The sequence below is a fragment of the Mirounga leonina genome, unplaced genomic scaffold (genome assembly GCF_011800145.1).
Source record: "Mirounga leonina isolate KUSES-001 unplaced genomic scaffold, KU_Mleo_1.0 Mir_418, whole genome shotgun sequence".
Lineage (NCBI taxonomy): Eukaryota > Metazoa > Chordata > Mammalia > Carnivora > Phocidae > Mirounga > Mirounga leonina.
In genome coordinates this window covers 8,494,204-8,500,673 of record NW_023270739.1, presented here as the reverse complement: position 1 = coordinate 8,500,673, position 6,470 = coordinate 8,494,204, and the positions used below count along the sequence as shown (strand labels likewise).

The 6,470-nt window shown below is 45.1% G+C and overlaps 1 pseudogene; it reads right to left on the bottom strand.

Annotated features, from left to right (window-relative positions):
- Positions 1-1,320: 1,320 nt before the first annotated feature.
- Positions 1,321-4,849, bottom strand: LOC117998737 (annotated as a pseudogene).
- Between the last annotated feature and the right edge of the window lie 1,621 nt (positions 4,850-6,470).

Below are 6,470 nucleotides of genomic sequence, written 5' to 3'. Positions count from 1 at the left end.
CTCACATCATACACAAAACTTAACTTGAAATGGACCAAGAAGTTAAATGCAAAAGCTTTAACTTAACAACTTGTAGAAGAAAATGTAGGAGAAAGTAATTATAACGTTGGAGCGAGGCAGTGATTTCTTAGGTAAGACTCAAAAAGCATGAACCATAAAAGAAAAAAGTTGATAAATCGTTTTTATCAAAACTAAAAACTCTCATTTTTCAAAACACATGAAGAAAGGGAAAGACAAGTCCCAAAACAGGAGAAAATATTCTCAGTACACATATCTGACAAATGACTTGTATCTAGAACATACTAAATATTCTTACAATTCAATAATAAGACTACAACTTAATTTTTAAAGGGGGGGCAATAGATTTATTTTTATTTATTTATTTGAGAGAGAGAGTACATACGCAGGGGGAGGGGCAGAGGGAGAGGAAGAAGGGAAGCAGACTCCCTGCCTGTCGCAAGGCTAGATCCCACGCCCCAAGATCATGATCTGAGCCCAAACAAAGAGTAGAACGCTTAACCGCCTGAGCAACCCAGGCTAAGTGGGCAATAGATATAAATAGACACTTCACAAAAAGTAGATACAGGAATGATTCATAAGGATATGATAAGATGACTGACATTATCATCAGGGAAATGCAAATGAAACCTTCAGGGAGACACCACTACCCTCCCATGGGAATGGCTACAATGAAAGAAATGGCCAATTCCAAGTACTGGTGAGGGTAAGGAGCAACCAGAACTCTCATAAATACTGGTGAGAGCGTAAGGTGTACAACCACTCTGGAAAGTTACTTGGCACGTTCTTCAAAAGGTAAGGATTCCCCTACCATAGCGCACAGTGCATACCCAAGAAAAATGAAAACATGCCCATGCAAGACTAGTACAGAGCAGTCTTGTTAACAATGGCTTCATATTAGAAACAACCCAGGCACCTGGCTGGCTCAGTTGGTGGAGCATGTGACTCTTGATCCCGGGTCATGAGTTCAAGCCCCACGCTGGGTATAGAGATTACTTAAAAATGAAATATTTTTTTAAAAAAAAGAAGAAAAGAAACAATCCAAGTGTCTGTCAAGAGAATAAGGAAAATGTAGTATAGCCATACATATCACTCAGCAGTTTTAAAAAATGAACTACCAGGGAACCTGGATGGCTCAGTCGTTTGAGCATCAGACTCTTGGTTTTGGCTCAGGTTGTGACCTCAGAGTCCTGAGATCAAGCCCCGAGTCGGGCTCCATGCTCAGCAACGAGTCTGCTTCTGTCTCTCTCCCTCTCCCTATGCCCCTCCCATACCCTGCTTGTGCTCGCTCGCTCTCAGTCTGTTAAAAAAAGGTGGGGGGTTCATCTGGGTGGTTTAGTTGGTCTGCCTTCAGCTCAGGTCATGATCTCAGGTCCTTCAATGTACCAGGGTCAGATGTTCCCAGCATTTGTATTCTGACAGCAAGTCCAAACTCTGTCTTTTAAACCAATCTCATTCCTTCCTGATCCTCAGAGCAACCAGATTCCTACAATCCAGATACCTAGGGGCCTTTTAAATTCTTAGCTGCTGGATTTTTAATAATCTTACTGAGATTTTTCACTACCGGAAGCATAGTGGGGACATCATAGCATCTGAATGATTAGGGCCAGCGTCCTCTCGGTTGATTCAGTGATAGAACCATCAGTCCCTGGCATCAAACATCCTGTGGCTGAGGCCAGCACAGGGAACTCTCCACATCCCTGTGTATCGTTGATGGGGGACGGATAGTTCCCGGATCCCACGGTCTTCGATCTGAGAGGTTGGCCCCACCAAGTGTCCTCCCTGCTGGAGGATGACGTTCAAAGAATGCCAAGACCAGAATTCGGGGCGGCTGATCTATTGCTCCTAGCAATACCCCATGCTAACCATCTGAAGGCTTCACACCTCACACCCTAAGTACTCTCTGCCTCCCGTGGAACACAGCAGAGGTTTTGCAGTTCACAGTTTTGGTCTCTAACAGGATGAATAAAGGATGGTGAGAAAAATAACAAGCAGTGGAGCCGAGAATCATTCCACTCACCAAAGATGAGGAAGCCTGGATATTAAGACTATTTGCTTTGAACAGAGCCTCCAATAAACAGCCGAGGCTCCTTTCCCTCTGGTTAGATTCCTGCCTTGGCCCCAGGCCTCGTGGCTGCAGCTTCCCCATATTATCCCTTGGTCCCCAAATCTTAGCGAGTCAGCATGCATCTTCTCAGGCTAACATGCCCTCCGATATGTGGGGGATTCTGGGTGAGGCTTGTTCCTTGAATCTCCCAAGGACCCCACCTCCCTCCTCAACTTCCCGTAATGCTCCTCAGGCACTGAAGAAAAATAGGCATGTAGAAAGACATTAAAGGCTGGATTCCTTAATGCTGGGCAAATCTCCGATGCCTCCTTCTCTTAAACCCCAGCGCAGAAAATCCCTGGGCATGAGTCCTGGGTGACAACTAGACCAAAAAGCTAAGTGAGGCTTTTCTCGCCTTCCTCCCCAGAATCTAATGGCTGGGCTGCTGAAGCCATAAGAGAACCATTTATCCAACCAGCCACCCGACACGGATGGCTGAGAGCCCCCTCCCCACTCCCTGCGGGTACAGACCAGAAGTAGGGCAGGATGAGGGACTGGGAAGAAGGGAAGGCAGGTGGGGTCTGGGCAAGAAAGAAGGAAGAGAGAATCACATGACTCGGTGGTGGGGAAGGGGAGGCCTTGAGGGCTTGGCAGTCTACGAGGGAGGGAGGCAGGAGGAAGTCTGCAGCTTTTGAGGCTTGGTCCTCCTGCCCACCAGAAAAACACAGCCATCTGTCCCGTTGATCCCAGGTTCTGGACACCGGCCGAGGAACACGCCTGTGCTCAGTCTGATGACAGATGTGCGCAAGCTTCCCCTGGGAGTCCCAGTGGGACGTGCAAGGTGCTGAGGTCTGAGGAAAATAACCAGATGGGAGAGCGGGAGCCCAGTGAGGAAGCAGAAGGAGCAATGGAGGACTTGCTCCCTGAGATCCCGGAAGACAAGGCCATGGGCAAGGGAAGTCTGGCCTCCAGAGCCCAGGCAAGACCCTCAATGAACACAACAAAGACACGATGCATCAGTCCATATTTACTGAAGCAGTCTCTAGAAGACAAGATTGGGAAAGCCACACGGATCTGCAATACACTGTCCCCCACCCCCCACCCCCAGGTGATGAGGACAGTGAGACTCAGAGAAGCGGTGTCTTTTGGTCCCATGCTGGTTGATCTCCTCGACATATGGCAAGGTTCCTTGACCTGTTGCTGGCATCTGCTTTCTCTTTTCTACTCTCCCCCATCTCCACCGCCACTTTTTTTTCAAATCAGCCACTGTTCCAACACCACCTTTAGAATTTCATAGGAGCTTCATTGGTCTCTCAGCGCACACTGACCCCAAAGAGCACCAGCAACTTGCCAAATGTTCCCCCCCGCCACACTTCTGCCATCACATTAACCCCTCCCTCACTAGGCTCAGCTACAGAAACGCCAAACTCTTCAACACCCATCCCCAAAACTTTATTTCCCCCTCTTTTCCTCTCTAATAAGGTACCTCTATGTCTTTCTTCCACACATATCCCTGCTCCCTGCCCTGCTCGGGGGTCATGGAGTCAGGCCCTCCATCACACTTTCATAGAACTTGGTGAACTTCTTCAACATTCTCTCCATTTCCCGGGCCTGCTGCCTCAGCTCTTCAGCTGACTCTGTCTTGGCCCCCTCTTGCAAGTGCCCTGACTCTTTCACAAGACTGAACACATCCATCGCAAGGAAGAGACCTGATAAGGCCCCACTCATGATCCGGGCTCCTTTGGTCATTGCCAGAGCAGTGCCTTTAAAAGCTTTCTGCACCTGCCTGGCACTTTGAGCTGAGACAGGCTTACCTCTCATGAGGTGAAGGGCATTGACTACTAGCTGAGGGTTAATTTTGGCTACCTTGCTGGCCCGAACCTTGTTTCCAAGGTCTTGCAGGTCTTTAAGGCATTTACATGCTAAGGCAGAAATTTGGGTTTGCTATAATTCAGAACCTTTGTAATTATGTCCTCTTCAATAAAGTCAGTTGATCTCAGGCGCCTGGCTTTGGCTTTAGCGGACAACTCGCTTGAGTATTCCACGATGCTGGTGGACACTTGGGCCACAGCAGATGCTGCTCCCAGCCCCGCTCCAACGGCTGAAGAGTACCAGACTGGCCCCTGCTGTGAAAGGTGCCAGACCCAGACCAAGGATGGACAGGAGGCCAGATGTAGCGCCAGTGGTGCCGGCTACTATGTTGGAGATGGTGCAGTTCTTATGAACCCTGTCAACCTCATCTGCAAGCTCGTGGAGCTTTCTTATGTGCTCCTCCAACTTGGGTTTCAACTTGGGAAACTCACTCAAAAGCCTCTCCCTAGCCAGCTGGTCTTCGGCCTCTGTATACATGGCTCTTTCCAGCTTGTTCAGACCTTTACATAGGGCATCTGCCTCCTCCCTGTAACAGCGAAGGTCAAGTGATTAAGAAAAGCTTATCTGTAAAGTGGGCTTCATTCGATCTATCCCACATAAACCACAGAACGTTTACTATAAATCAAATGCGAAAGAATTTTACAAACGTAAAGAATTTTCCTTGAATGTAATCAACATGAGCAATGCTCCATAACACACAATCAGGAAATAAATAAGTCCATTTCATCTTATGATGCTTTTAAGTGCTGGGTATTTGATAAAGATGGCTTCCAAGTCAAGGACAGGTTCACACAGTCAGTACCACAGTGCCTGTAGATGGGGAACTCCATAGATGAACACATTACTGAATTGCTTTATGAGTTCTACTAATTTGGAGGTGGAGTCTTTTGGGTTTTCCACATAGAGTATCATGTCATCGGCAAAGAGAGAGAGTTTGACTTCTTCACAATAGCCAAACTGTGGAAGGAGCCGAGATGCCCTTCAACAGACAAATGGATAAAGAAGATGTGGTCCATATATACAATGGAATATTACTCAACCACCAGAAAAGATGAATACCCACCATTTGCATGGACATGGATGGAACTGGAGCAGATTATGCTACGTGAAATAAGTCAAGCAGAGAAAGACAATTATCCTATGGTTTCACATATATGTGGAACATAAGGAATAGCATGGAGGACATTAGGAGAAGGAAGGGAAAAATGAAGGGTGGGGGGAATCGGAGGGGGGAGACGAACCATGAGAGAATATGGACTCCAGGAAACAAACTGAGGGTTTCAGAGGGGAGGGGCGTGGGGGGATGGGTTAGCCTGGTGATGGGTATTAAGGAGGGCAGGTACTGAATGGAGCAATGGGTGTTATACGCAAACAATGAATCCTGGAACACTACATCAAATGCTAATGAAGTACTGTATGGTGACTAACATAACATAATAAAATAAATAAATAAATAAATAACATTACCAAAGCCAGAGGACAGGCATCAAAGGTGGGAGCAGCGGTCGGCAAAGAAAACATACGCTTTTCCTCTTCTGTGTAAAGAAACGTGTATAGAATATCTCTTGCTTTTCCTCTTCTGTGTAAAGAAACATGTATAGAATATCTCTTAAGTTCATAGAAGGGTCTATGATTATTACTAAATACAAAAGCTAAAGAAAAAGATACATTGTTTTGCATACAAACAATGTATGCAAAACAATGTATGCAGTTTCTGGGTCCTACCCTAATGCAGAGGCATTCAATAGATATGCTGAGCCAAAAATGAAAAAAAAAAAAAACAGTATATTAAGCTACTTAATTTTGGTTCAGAATTTCAGAGTATACTTTGGTAAAAACACAATAATTTTATTAAGAATCTTGTCCTTCATCTTTCACTAGCTATTTTGTAATAGGCATTAACGTTAGCCTTAAATTGATTGTACATTTTTAATTCAGGTTAGAATTTGTGTGTGTGTCTGTAAAAAGGTTTTGAATTCAAATTTAAATATTTTTATTGCCAGAAAGGTCAGTAAATTTACCTAATAAAAAAACCCTTCTATCACTGGCCTGCTTGGCTGGCTCAATCAGTAGAGCATGTCTCTTGATTTTGGGGTTGTTAGTTCAAACCCCATGTTGGGTGTACAGATTACTTAAAAAGAAAACCTTTAAATAATAATAATAATAATAATAATAAATCAAGAGAAAGAAATTAGCTATTGTGGTTGATGACTACCTGCTTTGCAGCAGGCACCGTTCTAAGCACTTTGTATGCATTAACTCATGAATTAGTTCTCACCATGACTCTGTAAGAAAAGGAACTGAAGCTCAGAAAGGTTAAGTAATTTATCCAAAGCACCCAGCTAGTGCCAGAGCCAGAATTCAAATCCAGACTCCCTGTCTCCAGAGCCTACACTTTCACTGACTATTCTGTCTCCCAGTGTAAGAATATCACTTAAAGATATTGATTAACCACCTAAAGAAAAAGCAACAAATTAAAAGTGATCGCTTTTAATTGGGAAAGTGGGTGAGCAGAGCCCTCGGTACTAATGAT